Source organism: Corella eumyota, chromosome 6 (assembly GCF_963082875.1).
Source record: "Corella eumyota chromosome 6, kaCorEumy4.1, whole genome shotgun sequence".
Lineage (NCBI taxonomy): Eukaryota > Metazoa > Chordata > Ascidiacea > Phlebobranchia > Corellidae > Corella > Corella eumyota.
The window spans coordinates 8260595-8278523 of record NC_137495.1 but is presented as its reverse complement, the minus strand read 5'-3'; the positions used below and the strand labels follow the sequence as shown (position 1 = coordinate 8278523).

Here is a 17929-nt window from a genome sequence, read left to right as displayed (position 1 = left end):
TTTAATGATAAATGTGTTGGCTCACCACATCACATTGCCTACGAACATACCACGTTGAGTACACCCCATCTCGTCCGATCTGGGAAGTTAAGCAACGTCGGGCCCGGTTAGTACTTGGATGGGTGACCGCCTGGGAATACCGGGTGTCGTAGGCGTTTTATAAGTTTTTTAGCATATTAAAAAGTACTTTATGTAAAAGTCATTTTTTATCAAAATTTTTTAAAATTAATACATTTGATATAATTGCTAAGCGACACAAGTCATTTATTTTATTTTAAATATACACGGTTAATGTTAAATATGTTGGCTCACCACATCACATTGCCTACGACTATACCACGTTGAGTACACCCTATCTCGTCCGATCTGGGAAGTTAAGCAACGTCGGGCCCGGTTAGTACTTGGATGGGTGACCGCCTGGGAATACCGGGTGTCGTAGATTTTATTTTAAATATACCTGGGTAATGTTAAATGTGTTGGCTCACCACATCACATTGCCTACGACCATACCACTTTGAATACACCCCATCTCGTCTGATCTGGGATGTTAAGCAACGTCGGGCCCGGTTAGTACTTGGATGGATGACCGCCTGGGAATACCGGGTGTCGTAGGCATTTTATAAGTTTTTTTTGCATATTAGAAAGTACTTTATGCATAAGTCATTTTTATCGAAATTTTTGAAAATTAATATATTTAGATATAATTGCCAAGCGACGCAAGTCATATATTTTATTTTAAATATACATGGTTAATGTTAAATATGTTGGCTCATCACATCACATTGTCTACGACCATATCACGTTGCATACACCCCATCTCGTCCGATCTGGGAAGTTAAGCAACGTCGGGCCCGGTTAGTACTTGGATGGGTGACCGCCTGGGAATACCGGGTGTCGTAGATTTTATTTTAAATATACCTGGGTAATGTTAAATGTGTTGGCTCACCACATCACATTGCCTACGACCATACCACGTTAAATACACCCCAACTCGTCTGATCTGGGAAGTTAAGCAACGTCGGGCCCGGTTAGTACTTGGATGGGTGAGCGCCTGGGAATACCGGGTGTCGTAGGCATTTTACAAGTTTTTTAGCATATTAGAAAGTACTTTATGTAGAAGTCATTTTTTATCAAAATTTTTGAAAATTAATGTATTTGATATAATTGCTAGGCGACGCAAGTCATTTATTTTATTTTAAATATACACGGTTAATGATAAATGTGTTGGCTCACCACATCACATTGCCTACGACCATACCACGTTAAGTACACCCTATCTCGTCCGATCTGGGAAGTTAAGCAACGTCGGGCCCGGTTAGTACTTGGATGGGTGACCGCCTGGGAATACCGGGTGTCGTAGGCGTTTTATAAGTTTTTTAGCATATTAAAAAGTACCTTATGTAGAAGTCATTTTTTATCAAAATTTTTGAAAATTAATATATTTGATATAACTGCTAAGCGACGCAAGTCAATTATTTTATTTTAAATATACACGGTTAATGATAAATGTGTTGGCTCACCACATCACATTGCCTACGACTATACCACGTTGAATACACCCCATCTCGTCCGATCTGGGAAGTTAAGCAACGTCGGGCCCGGTTAGTACTTGGATGGGTGACCGCCTGGGAATACCGGGTGTCGTAGATTTTATTTTAAATATACCTGGGTAATGTTAAATGTGTTGGCTCACCACATCACATTGCCTACGACCATACCACGTTGAATACACCCCATTTCGTCTGATCTGGGATGTTAAGCAACGTCGGGCCCGGTTAGTACTTGGATGGATGACCGCCTGGGAATACCGGGTGTCGTAGGCATTTTATAAGTTTTTTGGCATATTAGAAAGTACTTTATGCATAAGTCATTTTTATCGAAATTTTTGAAAATTAATATATTTAGATATAATTGCCAAGCGACGCAAGTCATATATTTTATTTTAAATATACATGGTTAATGTTAAATATGTTGGCTCATCACATCACATTGCCTACGACTATACCACGTTGAATACACCCCATCTCGTCCGATCTGGGAAGTTAAGCAACGTCGGGCCCGGTTAGTACTTGGATGGGTGACCGCCTGGGAATACCGGGTGTCGTAGATTTTATTTTAAATATACCTGGGTAATGTTAAATGTGTTGGCTCACCACATCACATTGCCTAAGACCATACCACGTTGAATACACCCCATCTCGTCTGATCTGGGATGTTAAGCAACGTCGGGCCCGGTTAGTACTTGGATGGGTGACCGCCTGGGAATACCGGGTGTCGTAGGCGTTTTATAAGTTTTTTAGCATATTAAAAAGTACCTTATGTAGAAGTCATTTTTTATCAAAATTTTTGAAAATTAATATATTTGATATAACTGCTAAGCGACGCAAGTCATTTATTTTATTTTAAATATACACGGTTAATGATAAATGTGTTGGCTCACCACATCACATTGCCTACGACCATACCACGTTGAATACACCCCATCTCGTCCGATCTGGGAAGTTAAGCAACGTCGGGCCCGGTTAGTACTTGGATGGGTGACCGCCTGGGTATACCGGGTGTCGTAGGCATTTTTTAAGTTTTTTAGCATATTAGAAAGTACCTTATGTATAAGTCATTTTTATCGAAATTTTTGAAAATTAATATATTTAATATAATTGCTAAGCGACGCAAGTCATTTATTTTATTTTAAATATACCTGGGTATTGTTAAATGTGTTGGCACATCACATTGCCTACGATCATACCACGTTGAATACACCCCATCTCGTCCGATCTGGGAAGTTAAACAACGTCGGGCCCGGTTAGTACTTGGATGGGTGACCGCCTGGGAATACCGGGTGTCGTAGGCATTTTATAAGTTTTATAGAATATTAGAAAGTACTTTATGTAGAAGTCATTTTTTATCAAAATTTTTGAAAACTAATATATTTGATATAATTGCTAAGCGACGCAAGTCATTTATTTTATTTTAAATATACACGGTTAATGATAAATGTGTTGGCTCACCACATCACATTGCCTACGAACATACCACGTTGAGTACACCCCATCTCGTCCGATCTGGGAAGTTAAGCAACGTCGGGCCCGGTTAGTACTTGGATGGGTGACCGCCTGGGAATACCGGGTGTCGTAGGCGTTTTATAAGTTTTTTAGCATATTAAAAAGTACTTTATGTAAAAATCATTTTTTATCAAAATTTTTTAAAATTAATACATTTGATATAATTGCTAAGCGACGCAAGTCATTTATTTTATTTTAAATATACACGGTTAATAATAAATGTGTTGGCTCACCAAATCACATTGCCTACGACCATACCACGTTGAGTACACCCCATCTCGTCCGATCTGGGAAGTTAAGCAACGTCGGGCCCGGTTAGTACTTGGATGGGTGACCGGCTGGGAATACCGGGTGTCGTAGATTTTATTTTAAATATACCTGGGTAATGTTAAATGTGTTGGCTCACCACATCACATTGCCTACGACCATACCACGTTAAATACACCCCATCTCGTCTGATCTGGGAAGTTAAGCAACGTCGGGCCCGGTTAGTACTTGGATGGGTGACCGCCTGGGAATACCGGGTGTCGTAGGCGTTTTATAAGTTTTTTAGCATATTAAAAAGTACTTTATGTAAAAATCATTTTTTATCAAAATTTTTTAAAATTAATACATTTGATATAATTGCTAAGCGACGCAAGTCATTTATTTTATTTTAAATATACACGGTTAATAATAAATGTGTTGGCTCACCAAATCACATTGCCTACGACCATACCACGTTGAGTACACCCCATCTCGTCCGATCTGGGAAGTTAAGCAACGTCGGGCCCGGTTAGTACTTGGATGGGTGACCGGCTGGGAATACCGGGTGTCGTAGATTTTATTTTAAATATACCTGGGTAATGTTAAATGTGTTGGCTCACCACATCACATTGCCTACGACCATACCACGTTAAATACACCCCATCTCGTCTGATCTGGGAAGTTAAGCAACGTCGGGCCCGGTTAGTACTTGGATGGGTGACCGCCTGGGAATACCGGGTGTCGTAGGCATTTTATAAGTTTTTTAGCATATTACAAAATACTTTATTTATAAGTCATTTTTATCGAAATTTTTGAAAATTAATATATTTGATATAATTGCTAAGCGACGCAAGTCATTTATTTTATTTTAAATATACCTGGGTAATTTAAATGTGTTGGCACATCACATCACATTGCCTACGAACATACCACGTTGAATACACCCCATCTCGTCCGATCTGGGAAGTTAAACAACGTCGGGCCTGGTTAGTACTTGGATGGGTGACCGCCTGTGAATACCGGGTGTCGTAGGCATTTTATAAGTTTTATAGAATATTAGAAAGTACTTTATGTAGAAGTCATTTTTTATCAAAATTTTTGAAAACTAATATATTTGATATAATTGCTAAGCGACGCAAGTCATTTATTTTATTTTAAATATACACTGTTAATGATAAATGTGTTGGCTCACCACATCACATTGCCTACGAACATACCACGTTGAGTACACCCCATCTCGTCCGATCTGGGAAGTTAAGCAACGTCGGGCCCGGTTAGTACTTGGATGGGTGACCGCCTGGGAATACCGGGTGTCGTAGGCGTTTTATAAGTTTTTTAGCATATTAAAAAGTACTTTATGTAAAAGTCATTTTTTATCAAAATTTTTTAAAATTAATACATTTGATATAATTGCTAAGCGACACAAGTCATTTATTTTATTTTAAATATACACGGTTAATAATAAATGTGTTGGCTCACCAAATCTCATTGCCTACGACCATACCACGTTGAGTACACCCCATCTCGTCCGATCTGGGAAGTTAAGCAACGTCGGGCCCGGTTAGTACTTGGATGGGTGACCGCCTGGGAATACCGGGTGTCGTAGATTTTATTTTAAATATACCTGGGTAATGTTAAATGTGTTGGCTCACCACATCACATTGCCTACGACCATACCACGTTAAATACACCCCATCTCGTCTGATCTGGGAAGTTAAGCAACTTCGGGCCCGGTTAGTACTTGGATGGGTGACCGCCTGGGAATACCGGGTGTCGTAGGCATTTTATAAGTTTTTTAGCATATTACAAAGTACTTTATGTATAAGTCATTTTTATCGAAATTTTTGAAAATGAATATATTTAGATATAATTGCCAAGCGACGCAAGACATATATTTTATTTTAAATATACATGGTTAATGTTAAATATGTTGGCTCACCACATCACATTGCCTACGACTATACCACGTTGAATACACCCCATCTCGTTCGATCTGGGAAGTTAAGCAACGTCGGGCCCGGTTAGTACTTGGATGGGTGAGCGCCTGGGAATACCGGGTGTCGTAGGCATTTTACAAGTTTTTTAGCATATTAGAAAGTACTTTATGTAGAAGTCATTTTTTATCAAAATTTTTGAAAATTAATGTATTTGATATAATTGCTAGGCGACGCAAGTCATTTATTTTATTTTAAATATACACGGTTAATGATAAATGTGTTGGCTCACCACATCACATTGCCTACGACCATACCACGTTAAGTACACCCCATCTCGTCCGATCTGGGAAGTTAAGCAACGTCGGGCCCGGTTAGTACTTGGATGGGTGACCGCCTGGGAATATCGGGTGTCGTAGGCGTTTTATAAGTTTTTTAGCATATTAAAAAGTACCTTATGTAGAAGTCATTTTTTATCAAAATTTTTGAAAATTAATATATTTGATATAACTGCTAAGCGACGCAAGTCAATTATTTTATTTTAAATATACACGGTTAATGATAAATGTGTTGGCTCACCACATCACATTGCCTACGATCATACCACGTTGAATACACCCATCTCGTCCGATCTGGGAAGTTAAACAACGTCGGGCCCGGTTAGTACTTGGATGGGTGACCGCCTGGGAATACCGGGTGTCGTAGATTTTATTTTAAATATACCTGGGTAATGTTAAATGTGTTGGCTCACCACATCACATTGCCTACGACCATACCACGTTAAATACACCCCATCTCGTCTGATCTGGGAAGTTAAGCAACGTCGGGCCCGGTTAGTACTTGGATGGGTGACCGCCTGGGAATACCGGGTGTCGTAGGCATTTTATAAGTTTTTTAGCATATTTCAAAGTACTTTATGTATCAGTCATTTTTATAGAAATTTTTGAAAATGAATATATTTAGATATAATTGCCAAGCGACGCAAGACATATATTTTATTTTAAATATACATGGTTAATGTTAAATATGTTGGCTCACCACATCACATTGTCTACGACTATACCACGTTGAATACACCCCATCTCGTCCGATCTGGGAAGTTAAGCAACGTCGGGCTCGGTTAGTACTTGGATGGGTGACCGCCTGGGAATACCGGGTGTCGTAGATTTTATTTTAAATATACCTGGGTAATGTTAAATGTGTTGGCTCACCACATCACATTGCCTACGACCATACCACGTTGAATACACCCCATCTCGTCTGATCTGGGATGTTAAGCAACGTCGGGCCCGGTTAGTACTTGGATGGGTGACCGCCTGGGAATACCGGGTGTCGTAGGCGTTTTATAAGTTTTTTAGCATATTAAAAAGTACCTTATGTAGAAGTCATTTTTTATCAAAATTTTTGTAAATTAATATATTTGATATAACTGCTAAGCGACGCAAGTCATTTATTTTATTTTAAATATACACGGTTAATGATAAATGTGTTGGCTCACCACATCACATTGCCTACGACCATACCACGTTGAATACACCCCATCTCGTCCGATCTGGGAAGTTAAGCAACGTCGGGCCCGGTTAGTACTTGGATGGGTGACCGCCTGGGAATACCGGGTGTCGTAGGCATTTTATAAGTTTTTTAGCATATTACAAAGTACTTTATGTATAAGTCATTTTTATCGAAATTTTTGAAAATGAATATATTTAGATATATTTGCCAAGCGACGCAAGACATATATTTTATTTTAAATATACATGGTTAATGTTAAATATGTTGGCTCACCACATCACATTGCCTACGACTATACCACGTTGAATACACCCCATCTCGTCCGATCTGGGAAGTTAAGCAACGTCGGGCCCGGTTAGTACTTGGATGGGTGAGCGCCTGGGAATACCGGGTGTCGTAGGCATTTTACAAGTTTTTTAGCATATTAGAAAGTACTTTATGTAGAAGTCATTTTTTATCAAAATTTTTGAAAATTAATGTATTTGATATAATTGCTAGGCGACGCAAGTCATTTATTTTATTTTAAATATACACGGTTAATGATAAATGTGTTGGCTCACCACATCACATTGCCTACGACCATACCACGTTAAGTACACCCCATCTCGTCCGATCTGGGAAGTTAGGCAACGTCGGGCCCGGTTAGTACTTGGATGGGTGACCGCCTGGGAATATCGGGTGTCGTACGCGTTTTATAAGTTTTTTAGCATATTAAAAAGTACCTTATGTAGAAGTCATTTTTTATCAAAATTTTTGAAAATTAATATATTTGATATAACTGCTAAGCGACGCAAGTCAATTATTTTATTTTAAATATACACGGTTAATGATAAATGTGTTGGCTCACCACATCACATTGCCTACGACCATACCACGTTGAATACACCCCATCTCGTCCGATCTGGGAAGTTAAGCAACGTCGGGCCCGGTTAGTACTTGGATGGGTGACCGCCTGGGTATACCGGGTGTCGTAGGCATTTTTTAAGTTTTTTAGCATATTAGAAAGTACCTTATGTATAAGTCATTTTTATCGAAATTTTTGAAAATTAATATATTTGATATAATTGCTAAGCGACGCAAGTCATTTATTTTATTTTAAATATACCTGGGTAATGTTAAATGTGTTGGCACATCACATTGCCTACGATCATACCACGTTGAATACACCCCATCTCGTCCGATCTGGGAAGTTAAACAACGTCGGGCCCGGTTAGTACTTGGATGGGTGACCTCCTGGGAATACCGGGTGTCGTAGGCATTTTATAAGTTTTATAGAATATTAGAAAGTACTTTATGTAGAAGTCATTTTTTATCAAAATTTTTGAAAACTAATATATTTGATATAATTGCTAAGCGACGCAAGTCATTTATTTTATTTTAAATATACACATTTAATGATAAATGTGTTGGCTCACCACATCACATTGCCTACGAACATACCACGTTGAGTACACCCCATCTCGTCCGATCTGGGAAGTTAAGCAACGTCGGGCCCGGTTAGTACTTGGATGGGTGACCGCCTGGGAATACCGGGTGTCGTAGGCGTTTTATAAGTTTTTTAGCATATTAAAAAGTACTTTATGTAAAAGTCATTTTTTATCAAAATTTTTTTAAATTAATACATTTAATATAATTGCTAAGCGACACAAGTCATTTATTTTATTTTAAATATACACGGTTAATAATAAATGTGTTGGCTCACCAAATCACATTGCCTACGACCATACCACGTTGAGTACACCCCATCTCGTCCGATCTGGGAAGTTAAGCAACGTCGGGCCCGGTTAGTACTTGGATGGGTGACCGCCTGGGAATACCGGGTGTCGTAGATTTTATTTTAAATATACCTGGGTAATGTTAAATGTGTTGGCTCACCACATCACATTGCCTACGACCATACCACGTTAAATACACCCCATCTCGTCTGATCTGGGAAGTTAAGCAACGTCGGGCCCGGTTCGTACTTGGATGGGTGACCGCCTGGGAATACCGGGTGTCGTAGGCATTTTATAAGTTTTTTAGCATATTTCAAAGTACTTTATGTATCAGTCATTTTTATCGAAATTTTTGAAAATGAATATATTTAGATATAATTGCCAAGCGACGCAAGTCATATATTTTATTTTAAATATACATGGTTAATGTTAAATATGTTGGCTCATCACATCACATTGCCTACGACTATACCACGTTGAATACACCCCATCTCGTCCGATCTGGGAAGTTAAACAACGTCGGGCCCGGTTAGTACTTGGATGGGTGACCGCCTGGGAATACCGGGTGTCGTAGGCATTTTATAAGTTTTATAGAATATTAGAAAGTACTTTATGTAGAAGTCATTTTTTATCAAAATTTTTGAAAACTAATATATTTGATATAATTGCTAAGCGACGCAAGTCATTTATTTTATTTTAAATATACACATTTAATGATAAATGTGTTGGCTCACCACATCACATTGCCTACGAACATACCACGTTGAGTACACCCCATCTCGTCCGATCTGGGAAGTTAAGCAACGTCGGGCCCGGTTAGTACTTGGATGGGTGACCGCCTGGGAATACCGGGTGTCGTAGGCGTTTTATAAGTTTTTTAGCATATTAAAAAGTACTTTATGTAAAAGTCATTTTTTATCAAAATTTTTTAAAATTAATACATTTGATATAATTGCTAAGCGACACAAGTCATTTATTTTATTTTAAATATACACGGTTAATAATAAATGAGTTGGCTCACCAAATCACATTGCCTACGACCATACCACGTTGAGTACACCCCATCTCGTCCGATCTGGGAAGTTAAGCAACGTCGGGCCCGGTTAGTACTTAGATGGGTGACCGCCTGGGAATACCGGGTGTCGTAGATTTTATTTTAAATATACCTGGGTAATGTTAAATGTGTTGGCTCACCACATCACATTGCCTACGACCATACCACGTTAAATACACCCCATCTCGTCTGATCTGGGAAGTTAAGCAACGTCGGGCCCGGTTAGTACTTGGATGGGTGACCGCCTGGGAATACCGGGTGTCGTAGGCATTTTATAAGTTTTTTAGCATATTACAAAGTACTTTATGTATAAGTCATTTTTATCGAAATTTTTGAAAATGAATATATTTAGATATAATTGCCAAGCGACGCAAGACATATATTTTTTTTTAAATATACATGGTTAATGTTAAATATGTTGGCTCACCACATCACATTGCCTACGACTATACCACGTTGAATACACCCCATCTCGTCCGATCTGGGAAGTTAAGCAACGTCGGGCCCGGTTAGTACTTGGATGGGTTACCGCCTGGGAATACCGGGTGTCGTAGATTTTATTTTAAATATACCTGGGTAATGTTAAATGTGTTGGCTCACCACATCACATTGCCTACGACCATACCACGTTGAATACACCCCATCTCGTCTGATCTGGGATGTTAAGCAACGTCGGGCCCGGTTAGTACTTGGATGGGTGACCGCCTGGGAATACAGGGTGTCGTAGGCATTTTATAAGTTTTTTAGCATATTAGAAAGTACCTTATGTATAAGTCATTTTTATCGAAATTTTTGAAAATTAATATATTTGATATAATTGCTAAGCGACACAAGTCATTTATTTTATTTTAAATATACACGGTTAATAATAAATGTGTTGGCTCACCAAATCACATTGCCTACGACCATACCACGTTGAGTACACCCCATCTCGTCCGATCTGGGAAGTTAAGCAACGTCGGGCCCGGTTAGTACTTGGATGGGTGACCGCCTGGGAATACCGGGTGTCGTAGGCGTTTTATAAGTTTTTTAGCATATTAAAAAGTACTTTATGTAAAAGTCATTTTTTATCAAAATTTTTAAAAATTAATGCATTTGATATAATTGCTAAGCGACACAAGTCATTTATTTTATTTTAAATATACACGGTTAATAATAAATGTGTTGGCTCACCAAATCACATTGCCTACGACCATACCACCTTGAGTACACCCCATCTCGTCCGATCTGGGAAGTTAAGCAACGTCGGGCCCGGTTAGTACTTGGATGGGTGACCGCCTGGGAATACCGGGTGTCGTAGGCAATTTATAAGTTTTTTAGCATATTAGAAAGTACTTTATGTAGAAGTCATTTTTAATCAAAATTTTTGAAAACTAATATATTTGATATAATTGCTAAGCGACGCAAGTCATTTATTTTATTTTAAATATACACGGGTAATGATAAATGTGTTGGCACATCACATTGCCTACGACCACACCACCTTGAGTACACCCCATCTCGTCCGATCTGGGAAGTTAAGCAACGTCGGGCCCGGTTAGTACTTGGATGGGTGACCGCCTGGGAATACAGGGTGTCGTAGGCGTTTTATAAGTTTTTTAGCATATTAAAAAGTACTTTATGTAAAAGTCATTTTTTATCAAAATTTTTTAAAATTAATACATTTGATATAATTGCTAAGCGACACAAGTCATTTATTTTATTTTAAATATACACGGTTAATAATAAATGAGTTGGCTCACCAAATCACATTGCCTACGACCATACCACGTTGAGTACACCCCATCTCGTCCGATCTGGGAAGTTAAGCAACGTCGGGCCCGGTTAGTACTTAGATGGGTGACCGCCTGGGAATACCGGGTGTCGTAGATTTTATTTTAAATATACCTGGGTAATGTTAAATGTGTTGGCTCACCACATCACATTGCCTACGACCATACCACGTTAAATACACCCCATCTCGTCTGATCTGGGAAGTTAAGCAACGTCGGGCCCGGTTAGTACTTGGATGGGTGACCGCCTGGGAATACCGGGTGTCGTAGGCATTTTATAAGTTTTTTAGCATATTACAAAGTACTTTATGTATAAGTCATTTTTATCGAAATTTTTGAAAATGAATATATTTAGATATAATTGCCAAGCGACGCAAGACATATATTTTTTTTTAAATATACATGGTTAATGTTAAATATGTTGGCTCACCACATCACATTGCCTACGACTATACCACGTTGAATACACCCCATCTCGTCCGATCTGGGAAGTTAAGCAACGTCGGGCCCGGTTAGTACTTGGATGGGTTACCGCCTGGGAATACCGGGTGTCGTAGATTTTATTTTAAATATACCTGGGTAATGTTAAATGTGTTGGCTCACCACATCACATTGCCTACGACCATACCACGTTGAATACACCCCATCTCGTCTGATCTGGGATGTTAAGCAACGTCGGGCCCGGTTAGTACTTGGATGGGTGACCGCCTGGGAATACAGGGTGTCGTAGGCATTTTATAAGTTTTTTAGCATATTAGAAAGTACCTTATGTATAAGTCATTTTTATCGAAATTTTTGAAAATTAATATATTTGATATAATTGCTAAGCGACACAAGTCATTTATTTTATTTTAAATATACACGGTTAATAATAAATGTGTTGGCTCACCAAATCACATTGCCTACGACCATACCACGTTGAGTACACCCCATCTCGTCCGATCTGGGAAGTTAAGCAACGTCGGGCCCGGTTAGTACTTGGATGGGTGACCGCCTGGGAATACCGGGTGTCGTAGGCGTTTTATAAGTTTTTTAGCATATTAAAAAGTACTTTATGTAAAAGTCATTTTTTATCAAAATTTTTAAAAATTAATGCATTTGATATAATTGCTAAGCGACACAAGTCATTTATTTTATTTTAAATATACACGGTTAATAATAAATGTGTTGGCTCACCAAATCACATTGCCTACGACCATACCACCTTGAGTACACCCCATCTCGTCCGATCTGGGAAGTTAAGCAACGTCGGGCCCGGTTAGTACTTGGATGGGTGACCGCCTGGGAATACCGGGTGTCGTAGGCAATTTATAAGTTTTTTAGCATATTAGAAAGTACTTTATGTAGAAGTCATTTTTAATCAAAATTTTTGAAAACTAATATATTTGATATAATTGCTAAGCGACGCAAGTCATTTATTTTATTTTAAATATACACGGGTAATGATAAATGTGTTGGCACATCACATTGCCTACGACCACACCACCTTGAGTACACCCCATCTCGTCCGATCTGGGAAGTTAAGCAACGTCGGGCCCGGTTAGTACTTGGATGGGTGACCGCCTGGGAATACCGGGTGTCGTAGGCATTTTATAAGTTTTTTAGCATATTAGAAAGTACTTTATGTAGAAGTCATTTTTTATCAAAATTTTTGAAAATTAATATATTTGATATAATTGCTAGGCGACGCAAGTCATTTATTTTATTTTAAATATACACGGGTAATGATAAATGTGTTGGCACATCACATTGCCTACGACCACACCACCTTGAGTACACCCCATCTCGTCCGATCTGGGAAGTTAAGCAATGTCGGGCCCGGTTAGTACTTGGATGGGTGACCGCCTGGGAATACCGGGTGTCGTAGGCATTTTATAAGTTTTTTAGCATATTAGAAAGTACCTTATGTATAAGTCATTTTTATCGAAATTTTTGAAAATTAATATATTTGATATAATTGCTAAGCGACACAAGTCATTTATTTTATTTTAAATATACACGGTTAATAATAAATGTGTTGGCTCACCAAATCACAATGCCTACGACCATACCACGTTGAGTACACCCCATCTCGTCCGATCTGGGAAGTTAAGCAACGTCGGGCCCGGTTAGTACTTGGATGGGTGACCGCCTGGGAATACCGGGTGTCGTAGGCGTTTTATAAGTTTTTTAGCATATTAAAAAGTACTTTATGTAGAAGTCATTTTTTATCAAAATTTTTGAAAATTAATATATTTGATATAACTGCTAAGCGACGCAAGTCATTTATTTTATTTTAAATATACACGGTTAATGATAAATGTGTTGGCTCACCAAATCACATTGCCTACGACCATACCACGTTGAGTACACCCCATCTCGTCCGATCTGGGAAGTTAAGCAACGTCGAGCCCGGTTAGTACTTGGATGGGTGACCGCCTGGGAATACCGGGTGTCGTAGGCATTTTATAAGTTTTATAGAATATTAGAAAGTACTTTATGTAGAAGTCATTTTTTATCAAAATTTTTGAAAACTAATATATTTGATATAATTGCTAAGCGACGCAAGTCATTTATTTTATTTTAAATATACACATTTAATGATAAATGTGTTGGCTCACCACATCACATTGCCTACGAACATACCACGTTGAGTACACCCCATCTCGTCCGATCTGGGAAGTTAAGCAACGTCGGGCCCGGTTAGTACTTGGATGGGTGACCGCCTGGGAATACCGGGTGTCGTAGGCGTTTTATAAGTTTTTTAGCATATTAAAAAGTACTTTATGTAAAAGTCATTTTTTATCAAAATTTTTTAAAATTAATACATTTGATATAATTGCTAAGCGACACAAGTCATTTATTTTATTTTAAATATACACGGTTAATGTTAAATATGTTGGCTCACCACATCACATTGCCTACGACTATACCACGTTGAGTACACCCTATCTCGTCCGATCTGGGAAGTTAAGCAACGTCGGGCCCGGTTAGTACTTGGATGGGTGACCGCCTGGGAATACCGGGTGTCGTAGATTTTATTTTAAATATACCTGGGTAATGTTAAATGTGTTGGCTCACCACATCACATTGCCTACGACCATACCACTTTGAATACACCCCATCTCGTCTGATCTGGGATGTTAAGCAACGTCGGGCCCGGTTAGTACTTGGATGGATGACCGCCTGGGAATACCGGGTGTCGTAGGCATTTTATAAGTTTTTTTTGCATATTAGAAAGTACTTTATGCATAAGTCATTTTTATCGAAATTTTTGAAAATTAATATATTTAGATATAATTGCCAAGCGACGCAAGTCATATATTTTATTTTAAATATACATGGTTAATGTTAAATATGTTGGCTCATCACATCACATTGTCTACGACCATATCACGTTGCATACACCCCATCTCGTCCGATCTGGGAAGTTAAGCAACGTCGGGCCCGGTTAGTACTTGGATGGGTGACCGCCTGGGAATACCGGGTGTCGTAGATTTTATTTTAAATATACCTGGGTAATGTTAAATGTGTTGGCTCACCACATCACATTGCCTACGACCATACCACGTTAAATACACCCCAACTCGTCTGATCTGGGAAGTTAAGCAACGTCGGGCCCGGTTAGTACTTGGATGGGTGAGCGCCTGGGAATACCGGGTGTCGTAGGCATTTTACAAGTTTTTTAGCATATTAGAAAGTACTTTATGTAGAAGTCATTTTTTATCAAAATTTTTGAAAATTAATGTATTTGATATAATTGCTAGGCGACGCAAGTCATTTATTTTATTTTAAATATACACGGTTAATGATAAATGTGTTGGCTCACCACATCACATTGCCTACGACCATACCACGTTAAGTACACCCTATCTCGTCCGATCTGGGAAGTTAAGCAACGTCGGGCCCGGTTAGTACTTGGATGGGTGACCGCCTGGGAATACCGGGTGTCGTAGGCGTTTTATAAGTTTTTTAGCATATTAAAAAGTACCTTATGTAGAAGTCATTTTTTATCAAAATTTTTGAAAATTAATATATTTGATATAACTGCTAAGCGACGCAAGTCAATTATTTTATTTTAAATATACACGGTTAATGATAAATGTGTTGGCTCACCACATCACATTGCCTACGACTATACCACGTTGAATACACCCCATCTCGTCCGATCTGGGAAGTTAAGCAACGTCGGGCCCGGTTAGTACTTGGATGGGTGACCGCCTGGGAATACCGGGTGTCGTAGATTTTATTTTAAATATACCTGGGTAATGTTAAATGTGTTGGCTCACCACATCACATTGCCTACGACCATACCACGTTGAATACACCCCATTTCGTCTGATCTGGGATGTTAAGCAACGTCGGGCCCGGTTAGTACTTGGATGGATGACCGCCTGGGAATACCGGGTGTCGTAGGCATTTTATAAGTTTTTTGGCATATTAGAAAGTACTTTATGCATAAGTCATTTTTATCGAAATTTTTGAAAATTAATATATTTAGATATAATTGCCAAGCGACGCAAGTCATATATTTTATTTTAAATATACATGGTTAATGTTAAATATGTTGGCTCATCACATCACATTGCCTACGACTATACCACGTTGAATACACCCCATCTCGTCCGATCTGGGAAGTTAAGCAACGTCGGGCCCGGTTAGTACTTGGATGGGTGACCGCCTGGGAATACCGGGTGTCGTAGATTTTATTTTAAATATACCTGGGTAATGTTAAATGTGTTGGCTCACCACATCACATTGCCTAAGACCATACCACGTTGAATACACCCCATCTCGTCTGATCTGGGATGTTAAGCAACGTCGGGCCCGGTTAGTACTTGGATGGGTGACCGCCTGGGAATACCGGGTGTCGTAGGCGTTTTATAAGTTTTTTAGCATATTAAAAAGTACCTTATGTAGAAGTCATTTTTTATCAAAATTTTTGAAAATTAATATATTTGATATAACTGCTAAGCGACGCAAGTCATTTATTTTATTTTAAATATACACGGTTAATGATAAATGTGTTGGCTCACCACATCACATTGCCTACGACCATACCACGTTGAATACACCCCATCTCGTCCGATCTGGGAAGTTAAGCAACGTCGGGCCCGGTTAGTACTTGGATGGGTGACCGCCTGGGTATACCGGGTGTCGTAGGCATTTTTTAAGTTTTTTAGCATATTAGAAAGTACCTTATGTATAAGTCATTTTTATCGAAATTTTTGAAAATTAATATATTTAATATAATTGCTAAGCGACGCAAGTCATTTATTTTATTTTAAATATACCTGGGTATTGTTAAATGTGTTGGCACATCACATTGCCTACGATCATACCACGTTGAATACACCCCATCTCGTCCGATCTGGGAAGTTAAACAACGTCGGGCCCGGTTAGTACTTGGATGGGTGACCGCCTGGGAATACCGGGTGTCGTAGGCATTTTATAAGTTTTATAGAATATTAGAAAGTACTTTATGTAGAAGTCATTTTTTATCAAAATTTTTGAAAACTAATATATTTGATATAATTGCTAAGCGACGCAAGTCATTTATTTTATTTTAAATATACACGGTTAATGATAAATGTGTTGGCTCACCACATCACATTGCCTACGAACATACCACGTTGAGTACACCCCATCTCGTCCGATCTGGGAAGTTAAGCAACGTCGGGCCCGGTTAGTACTTGGATGGGTGACCGCCTGGGAATACCGGGTGTCGTAGGCGTTTTATAAGTTTTTTAGCATATTAAAAAGTACTTTATGTAAAAATCATTTTTTATCAAAATTTTTTAAAATTAATACATTTGATATAATTGCTAAGCGACGCAAGTCATTTATTTTATTTTAAATATACACGGTTAATAATAAATGTGTTGGCTCACCAAATCACATTGCCTACGACCATACCACGTTGAGTACACCCCATCTCGTCCGATCTGGGAAGTTAAGCAACGTCGGGCCCGGTTAGTACTTGGATGGGTGACCGGCTGGGAATACCGGGTGTCGTAGATTTTATTTTAAATATACCTGGGTAATGTTAAATGTGTTGGCTCACCACATCACATTGCCTACGACCATACCACGTTAAATACACCCCATCTCGTCTGATCTGGGAAGTTAAGCAACGTCGGGCCCGGTTAGTACTTGGATGGGTGACCGCCTGGGAATACCGGGTGTCGTAGGCGTTTTATAAGTTTTTTAGCATATTAAAAAGTACTTTATGTAAAAATCATTTTTTATCAAAATTTTTTAAAATTAATACATTTGATATAATTGCTAAGCGACGCAAGTCATTTATTTTATTTTAAATATACACGGTTAATAATAAATGTGTTGGCTCACCAAATCACATTGCCTACGACCATACCACGTTGAGTACACCCCATTTCGTCCGATCTGGGAAGTTAAGCAACGTCGGGCCCGGTTAGTACTTGGATGGGTGACCGGCTGGGAATACCGGGTGTCGTAGATTTTATTTTAAATATACCTGGGTAATGTTAAATGTGTTGGCTCACCACATCACATTGCCTACGACCATACCACGTTAAATACACCCCATCTCGTCTGATCTGGGAAGTTAAGCAACGTCGGGCCCGGTTAGTACTTGGATGGGTGACCGCCTGGGAATACCGGGTGTCGTAGGCAT

General features: G+C 38.9%; 71 non-coding genes across 71 annotated transcripts; all 71 read left to right on the top strand.

The window, feature by feature from the left end:
- Window positions 1-36: 36 nt before the first annotated feature.
- Window positions 37-155, top strand: LOC145756691 (5S ribosomal RNA). The gene has a single exon (XR_014284796.1). It is a non-coding gene; the product is annotated as a 5S ribosomal RNA (ribosomal RNA).
- Window positions 156-323: 168 nt separating this feature from the next.
- On the top strand, window positions 324-442 carry LOC145757032 (5S ribosomal RNA). The gene has a single exon (XR_014285120.1). It is a non-coding gene; the product is annotated as a 5S ribosomal RNA (ribosomal RNA).
- Window positions 443-496: 54 nt separating this feature from the next.
- LOC145756967 (5S ribosomal RNA) lies at window positions 497-615 on the top strand. Its single transcript, XR_014285059.1, has one exon. It is a non-coding gene; the product is annotated as a 5S ribosomal RNA (ribosomal RNA).
- A 169-nt stretch (window positions 616-784) lies between these two features.
- On the top strand, window positions 785-903 carry LOC145756491 (5S ribosomal RNA). Its single transcript, XR_014284607.1, has one exon. It is a non-coding gene; the product is annotated as a 5S ribosomal RNA (ribosomal RNA).
- A 54-nt stretch (window positions 904-957) lies between these two features.
- LOC145757096 (5S ribosomal RNA) lies at window positions 958-1076 on the top strand. The gene has a single exon (XR_014285180.1). It is a non-coding gene; the product is annotated as a 5S ribosomal RNA (ribosomal RNA).
- A 168-nt stretch (window positions 1077-1244) lies between these two features.
- LOC145756901 (5S ribosomal RNA) lies at window positions 1245-1363 on the top strand. Its single transcript, XR_014284998.1, has one exon. It is a non-coding gene; the product is annotated as a 5S ribosomal RNA (ribosomal RNA).
- A 168-nt stretch (window positions 1364-1531) lies between these two features.
- LOC145756513 (5S ribosomal RNA) lies at window positions 1532-1650 on the top strand. The gene has a single exon (XR_014284627.1). It is a non-coding gene; the product is annotated as a 5S ribosomal RNA (ribosomal RNA).
- A 54-nt stretch (window positions 1651-1704) lies between these two features.
- Window positions 1705-1823, top strand: LOC145756951 (5S ribosomal RNA). Its single transcript, XR_014285045.1, has one exon. It is a non-coding gene; the product is annotated as a 5S ribosomal RNA (ribosomal RNA).
- A 168-nt stretch (window positions 1824-1991) lies between these two features.
- On the top strand, window positions 1992-2110 carry LOC145756510 (5S ribosomal RNA). Its single transcript, XR_014284625.1, has one exon. It is a non-coding gene; the product is annotated as a 5S ribosomal RNA (ribosomal RNA).
- A 54-nt stretch (window positions 2111-2164) lies between these two features.
- LOC145756964 (5S ribosomal RNA) lies at window positions 2165-2283 on the top strand. Its single transcript, XR_014285056.1, has one exon. It is a non-coding gene; the product is annotated as a 5S ribosomal RNA (ribosomal RNA).
- A 168-nt stretch (window positions 2284-2451) lies between these two features.
- On the top strand, window positions 2452-2570 carry LOC145756346 (5S ribosomal RNA). The gene has a single exon (XR_014284471.1). It is a non-coding gene; the product is annotated as a 5S ribosomal RNA (ribosomal RNA).
- A 162-nt stretch (window positions 2571-2732) lies between these two features.
- Window positions 2733-2851, top strand: LOC145758497 (5S ribosomal RNA). Its single transcript, XR_014286455.1, has one exon. It is a non-coding gene; the product is annotated as a 5S ribosomal RNA (ribosomal RNA).
- Window positions 2852-3019: 168 nt separating this feature from the next.
- Window positions 3020-3138, top strand: LOC145756690 (5S ribosomal RNA). The gene has a single exon (XR_014284795.1). It is a non-coding gene; the product is annotated as a 5S ribosomal RNA (ribosomal RNA).
- Window positions 3139-3306: 168 nt separating this feature from the next.
- LOC145756906 (5S ribosomal RNA) lies at window positions 3307-3425 on the top strand. Its single transcript, XR_014285003.1, has one exon. It is a non-coding gene; the product is annotated as a 5S ribosomal RNA (ribosomal RNA).
- A 54-nt stretch (window positions 3426-3479) lies between these two features.
- Window positions 3480-3598, top strand: LOC145756432 (5S ribosomal RNA). Its single transcript, XR_014284552.1, has one exon. It is a non-coding gene; the product is annotated as a 5S ribosomal RNA (ribosomal RNA).
- Window positions 3599-3766: 168 nt separating this feature from the next.
- LOC145756905 (5S ribosomal RNA) lies at window positions 3767-3885 on the top strand. The gene has a single exon (XR_014285002.1). It is a non-coding gene; the product is annotated as a 5S ribosomal RNA (ribosomal RNA).
- A 54-nt stretch (window positions 3886-3939) lies between these two features.
- On the top strand, window positions 3940-4058 carry LOC145756366 (5S ribosomal RNA). Its single transcript, XR_014284490.1, has one exon. It is a non-coding gene; the product is annotated as a 5S ribosomal RNA (ribosomal RNA).
- A 166-nt stretch (window positions 4059-4224) lies between these two features.
- LOC145756722 (5S ribosomal RNA) lies at window positions 4225-4343 on the top strand. The gene has a single exon (XR_014284826.1). It is a non-coding gene; the product is annotated as a 5S ribosomal RNA (ribosomal RNA).
- Window positions 4344-4511: 168 nt separating this feature from the next.
- Window positions 4512-4630, top strand: LOC145756689 (5S ribosomal RNA). The gene has a single exon (XR_014284794.1). It is a non-coding gene; the product is annotated as a 5S ribosomal RNA (ribosomal RNA).
- Window positions 4631-4798: 168 nt separating this feature from the next.
- On the top strand, window positions 4799-4917 carry LOC145756571 (5S ribosomal RNA). The gene has a single exon (XR_014284682.1). It is a non-coding gene; the product is annotated as a 5S ribosomal RNA (ribosomal RNA).
- Window positions 4918-4971: 54 nt separating this feature from the next.
- Window positions 4972-5090, top strand: LOC145756898 (5S ribosomal RNA). The gene has a single exon (XR_014284995.1). It is a non-coding gene; the product is annotated as a 5S ribosomal RNA (ribosomal RNA).
- Window positions 5091-5258: 168 nt separating this feature from the next.
- On the top strand, window positions 5259-5377 carry LOC145756878 (5S ribosomal RNA). The gene has a single exon (XR_014284976.1). It is a non-coding gene; the product is annotated as a 5S ribosomal RNA (ribosomal RNA).
- A 168-nt stretch (window positions 5378-5545) lies between these two features.
- Window positions 5546-5664, top strand: LOC145756850 (5S ribosomal RNA). Its single transcript, XR_014284948.1, has one exon. It is a non-coding gene; the product is annotated as a 5S ribosomal RNA (ribosomal RNA).
- Window positions 5665-5832: 168 nt separating this feature from the next.
- On the top strand, window positions 5833-5950 carry LOC145757154 (5S ribosomal RNA). The gene has a single exon (XR_014285234.1). It is a non-coding gene; the product is annotated as a 5S ribosomal RNA (ribosomal RNA).
- A 54-nt stretch (window positions 5951-6004) lies between these two features.
- LOC145756365 (5S ribosomal RNA) lies at window positions 6005-6123 on the top strand. Its single transcript, XR_014284489.1, has one exon. It is a non-coding gene; the product is annotated as a 5S ribosomal RNA (ribosomal RNA).
- A 168-nt stretch (window positions 6124-6291) lies between these two features.
- LOC145756446 (5S ribosomal RNA) lies at window positions 6292-6410 on the top strand. The gene has a single exon (XR_014284566.1). It is a non-coding gene; the product is annotated as a 5S ribosomal RNA (ribosomal RNA).
- Window positions 6411-6464: 54 nt separating this feature from the next.
- Window positions 6465-6583, top strand: LOC145756398 (5S ribosomal RNA). The gene has a single exon (XR_014284520.1). It is a non-coding gene; the product is annotated as a 5S ribosomal RNA (ribosomal RNA).
- A 168-nt stretch (window positions 6584-6751) lies between these two features.
- On the top strand, window positions 6752-6870 carry LOC145758251 (5S ribosomal RNA). The gene has a single exon (XR_014286225.1). It is a non-coding gene; the product is annotated as a 5S ribosomal RNA (ribosomal RNA).
- Window positions 6871-7038: 168 nt separating this feature from the next.
- Window positions 7039-7157, top strand: LOC145756719 (5S ribosomal RNA). The gene has a single exon (XR_014284823.1). It is a non-coding gene; the product is annotated as a 5S ribosomal RNA (ribosomal RNA).
- A 168-nt stretch (window positions 7158-7325) lies between these two features.
- LOC145757185 (5S ribosomal RNA) lies at window positions 7326-7444 on the top strand. The gene has a single exon (XR_014285264.1). It is a non-coding gene; the product is annotated as a 5S ribosomal RNA (ribosomal RNA).
- A 168-nt stretch (window positions 7445-7612) lies between these two features.
- LOC145756345 (5S ribosomal RNA) lies at window positions 7613-7731 on the top strand. Its single transcript, XR_014284470.1, has one exon. It is a non-coding gene; the product is annotated as a 5S ribosomal RNA (ribosomal RNA).
- Window positions 7732-7893: 162 nt separating this feature from the next.
- Window positions 7894-8012, top strand: LOC145757804 (5S ribosomal RNA). The gene has a single exon (XR_014285820.1). It is a non-coding gene; the product is annotated as a 5S ribosomal RNA (ribosomal RNA).
- A 168-nt stretch (window positions 8013-8180) lies between these two features.
- On the top strand, window positions 8181-8299 carry LOC145756688 (5S ribosomal RNA). The gene has a single exon (XR_014284793.1). It is a non-coding gene; the product is annotated as a 5S ribosomal RNA (ribosomal RNA).
- Window positions 8300-8467: 168 nt separating this feature from the next.
- On the top strand, window positions 8468-8586 carry LOC145756569 (5S ribosomal RNA). Its single transcript, XR_014284681.1, has one exon. It is a non-coding gene; the product is annotated as a 5S ribosomal RNA (ribosomal RNA).
- A 54-nt stretch (window positions 8587-8640) lies between these two features.
- Window positions 8641-8759, top strand: LOC145756716 (5S ribosomal RNA). The gene has a single exon (XR_014284821.1). It is a non-coding gene; the product is annotated as a 5S ribosomal RNA (ribosomal RNA).
- A 168-nt stretch (window positions 8760-8927) lies between these two features.
- Window positions 8928-9046, top strand: LOC145756201 (5S ribosomal RNA). The gene has a single exon (XR_014284333.1). It is a non-coding gene; the product is annotated as a 5S ribosomal RNA (ribosomal RNA).
- Window positions 9047-9214: 168 nt separating this feature from the next.
- LOC145756687 (5S ribosomal RNA) lies at window positions 9215-9333 on the top strand. The gene has a single exon (XR_014284792.1). It is a non-coding gene; the product is annotated as a 5S ribosomal RNA (ribosomal RNA).
- A 168-nt stretch (window positions 9334-9501) lies between these two features.
- On the top strand, window positions 9502-9620 carry LOC145756769 (5S ribosomal RNA). The gene has a single exon (XR_014284870.1). It is a non-coding gene; the product is annotated as a 5S ribosomal RNA (ribosomal RNA).
- A 54-nt stretch (window positions 9621-9674) lies between these two features.
- Window positions 9675-9793, top strand: LOC145756364 (5S ribosomal RNA). The gene has a single exon (XR_014284488.1). It is a non-coding gene; the product is annotated as a 5S ribosomal RNA (ribosomal RNA).
- Window positions 9794-9961: 168 nt separating this feature from the next.
- On the top strand, window positions 9962-10080 carry LOC145756832 (5S ribosomal RNA). Its single transcript, XR_014284931.1, has one exon. It is a non-coding gene; the product is annotated as a 5S ribosomal RNA (ribosomal RNA).
- A 54-nt stretch (window positions 10081-10134) lies between these two features.
- LOC145756913 (5S ribosomal RNA) lies at window positions 10135-10253 on the top strand. The gene has a single exon (XR_014285009.1). It is a non-coding gene; the product is annotated as a 5S ribosomal RNA (ribosomal RNA).
- Window positions 10254-10420: 167 nt separating this feature from the next.
- Window positions 10421-10539, top strand: LOC145758509 (5S ribosomal RNA). The gene has a single exon (XR_014286466.1). It is a non-coding gene; the product is annotated as a 5S ribosomal RNA (ribosomal RNA).
- A 168-nt stretch (window positions 10540-10707) lies between these two features.
- Window positions 10708-10826, top strand: LOC145756535 (5S ribosomal RNA). Its single transcript, XR_014284648.1, has one exon. It is a non-coding gene; the product is annotated as a 5S ribosomal RNA (ribosomal RNA).
- A 163-nt stretch (window positions 10827-10989) lies between these two features.
- On the top strand, window positions 10990-11108 carry LOC145757158 (5S ribosomal RNA). The gene has a single exon (XR_014285238.1). It is a non-coding gene; the product is annotated as a 5S ribosomal RNA (ribosomal RNA).
- A 168-nt stretch (window positions 11109-11276) lies between these two features.
- Window positions 11277-11395, top strand: LOC145756768 (5S ribosomal RNA). Its single transcript, XR_014284869.1, has one exon. It is a non-coding gene; the product is annotated as a 5S ribosomal RNA (ribosomal RNA).
- A 54-nt stretch (window positions 11396-11449) lies between these two features.
- On the top strand, window positions 11450-11568 carry LOC145756362 (5S ribosomal RNA). The gene has a single exon (XR_014284486.1). It is a non-coding gene; the product is annotated as a 5S ribosomal RNA (ribosomal RNA).
- Window positions 11569-11736: 168 nt separating this feature from the next.
- Window positions 11737-11855, top strand: LOC145756831 (5S ribosomal RNA). The gene has a single exon (XR_014284930.1). It is a non-coding gene; the product is annotated as a 5S ribosomal RNA (ribosomal RNA).
- Window positions 11856-11909: 54 nt separating this feature from the next.
- On the top strand, window positions 11910-12028 carry LOC145756912 (5S ribosomal RNA). Its single transcript, XR_014285008.1, has one exon. It is a non-coding gene; the product is annotated as a 5S ribosomal RNA (ribosomal RNA).
- A 167-nt stretch (window positions 12029-12195) lies between these two features.
- LOC145758508 (5S ribosomal RNA) lies at window positions 12196-12314 on the top strand. The gene has a single exon (XR_014286465.1). It is a non-coding gene; the product is annotated as a 5S ribosomal RNA (ribosomal RNA).
- Window positions 12315-12482: 168 nt separating this feature from the next.
- LOC145756534 (5S ribosomal RNA) lies at window positions 12483-12601 on the top strand. The gene has a single exon (XR_014284647.1). It is a non-coding gene; the product is annotated as a 5S ribosomal RNA (ribosomal RNA).
- A 163-nt stretch (window positions 12602-12764) lies between these two features.
- LOC145756886 (5S ribosomal RNA) lies at window positions 12765-12883 on the top strand. Its single transcript, XR_014284984.1, has one exon. It is a non-coding gene; the product is annotated as a 5S ribosomal RNA (ribosomal RNA).
- Window positions 12884-13046: 163 nt separating this feature from the next.
- Window positions 13047-13165, top strand: LOC145756858 (5S ribosomal RNA). The gene has a single exon (XR_014284956.1). It is a non-coding gene; the product is annotated as a 5S ribosomal RNA (ribosomal RNA).
- A 167-nt stretch (window positions 13166-13332) lies between these two features.
- Window positions 13333-13451, top strand: LOC145758506 (5S ribosomal RNA). The gene has a single exon (XR_014286463.1). It is a non-coding gene; the product is annotated as a 5S ribosomal RNA (ribosomal RNA).
- A 168-nt stretch (window positions 13452-13619) lies between these two features.
- Window positions 13620-13738, top strand: LOC145756655 (5S ribosomal RNA). The gene has a single exon (XR_014284762.1). It is a non-coding gene; the product is annotated as a 5S ribosomal RNA (ribosomal RNA).
- Window positions 13739-13906: 168 nt separating this feature from the next.
- On the top strand, window positions 13907-14025 carry LOC145756686 (5S ribosomal RNA). Its single transcript, XR_014284791.1, has one exon. It is a non-coding gene; the product is annotated as a 5S ribosomal RNA (ribosomal RNA).
- A 168-nt stretch (window positions 14026-14193) lies between these two features.
- On the top strand, window positions 14194-14312 carry LOC145757031 (5S ribosomal RNA). Its single transcript, XR_014285119.1, has one exon. It is a non-coding gene; the product is annotated as a 5S ribosomal RNA (ribosomal RNA).
- A 54-nt stretch (window positions 14313-14366) lies between these two features.
- Window positions 14367-14485, top strand: LOC145756966 (5S ribosomal RNA). Its single transcript, XR_014285058.1, has one exon. It is a non-coding gene; the product is annotated as a 5S ribosomal RNA (ribosomal RNA).
- Window positions 14486-14654: 169 nt separating this feature from the next.
- On the top strand, window positions 14655-14773 carry LOC145756490 (5S ribosomal RNA). The gene has a single exon (XR_014284606.1). It is a non-coding gene; the product is annotated as a 5S ribosomal RNA (ribosomal RNA).
- Window positions 14774-14827: 54 nt separating this feature from the next.
- LOC145757095 (5S ribosomal RNA) lies at window positions 14828-14946 on the top strand. Its single transcript, XR_014285179.1, has one exon. It is a non-coding gene; the product is annotated as a 5S ribosomal RNA (ribosomal RNA).
- Window positions 14947-15114: 168 nt separating this feature from the next.
- On the top strand, window positions 15115-15233 carry LOC145756900 (5S ribosomal RNA). Its single transcript, XR_014284997.1, has one exon. It is a non-coding gene; the product is annotated as a 5S ribosomal RNA (ribosomal RNA).
- A 168-nt stretch (window positions 15234-15401) lies between these two features.
- On the top strand, window positions 15402-15520 carry LOC145756509 (5S ribosomal RNA). Its single transcript, XR_014284624.1, has one exon. It is a non-coding gene; the product is annotated as a 5S ribosomal RNA (ribosomal RNA).
- A 54-nt stretch (window positions 15521-15574) lies between these two features.
- Window positions 15575-15693, top strand: LOC145756949 (5S ribosomal RNA). The gene has a single exon (XR_014285043.1). It is a non-coding gene; the product is annotated as a 5S ribosomal RNA (ribosomal RNA).
- A 168-nt stretch (window positions 15694-15861) lies between these two features.
- Window positions 15862-15980, top strand: LOC145756508 (5S ribosomal RNA). Its single transcript, XR_014284623.1, has one exon. It is a non-coding gene; the product is annotated as a 5S ribosomal RNA (ribosomal RNA).
- Window positions 15981-16034: 54 nt separating this feature from the next.
- On the top strand, window positions 16035-16153 carry LOC145756962 (5S ribosomal RNA). Its single transcript, XR_014285054.1, has one exon. It is a non-coding gene; the product is annotated as a 5S ribosomal RNA (ribosomal RNA).
- Window positions 16154-16321: 168 nt separating this feature from the next.
- Window positions 16322-16440, top strand: LOC145756344 (5S ribosomal RNA). Its single transcript, XR_014284469.1, has one exon. It is a non-coding gene; the product is annotated as a 5S ribosomal RNA (ribosomal RNA).
- Window positions 16441-16602: 162 nt separating this feature from the next.
- LOC145758496 (5S ribosomal RNA) lies at window positions 16603-16721 on the top strand. The gene has a single exon (XR_014286454.1). It is a non-coding gene; the product is annotated as a 5S ribosomal RNA (ribosomal RNA).
- Window positions 16722-16889: 168 nt separating this feature from the next.
- Window positions 16890-17008, top strand: LOC145756685 (5S ribosomal RNA). Its single transcript, XR_014284790.1, has one exon. It is a non-coding gene; the product is annotated as a 5S ribosomal RNA (ribosomal RNA).
- Window positions 17009-17176: 168 nt separating this feature from the next.
- On the top strand, window positions 17177-17295 carry LOC145756904 (5S ribosomal RNA). Its single transcript, XR_014285001.1, has one exon. It is a non-coding gene; the product is annotated as a 5S ribosomal RNA (ribosomal RNA).
- A 54-nt stretch (window positions 17296-17349) lies between these two features.
- LOC145756430 (5S ribosomal RNA) lies at window positions 17350-17468 on the top strand. Its single transcript, XR_014284551.1, has one exon. It is a non-coding gene; the product is annotated as a 5S ribosomal RNA (ribosomal RNA).
- A 168-nt stretch (window positions 17469-17636) lies between these two features.
- LOC145757076 (5S ribosomal RNA) lies at window positions 17637-17755 on the top strand. The gene has a single exon (XR_014285161.1). It is a non-coding gene; the product is annotated as a 5S ribosomal RNA (ribosomal RNA).
- A 54-nt stretch (window positions 17756-17809) lies between these two features.
- LOC145756361 (5S ribosomal RNA) lies at window positions 17810-17928 on the top strand. The gene has a single exon (XR_014284485.1). It is a non-coding gene; the product is annotated as a 5S ribosomal RNA (ribosomal RNA).
- The last annotated feature ends 1 nt before the right edge of the window (window position 17929 follows it).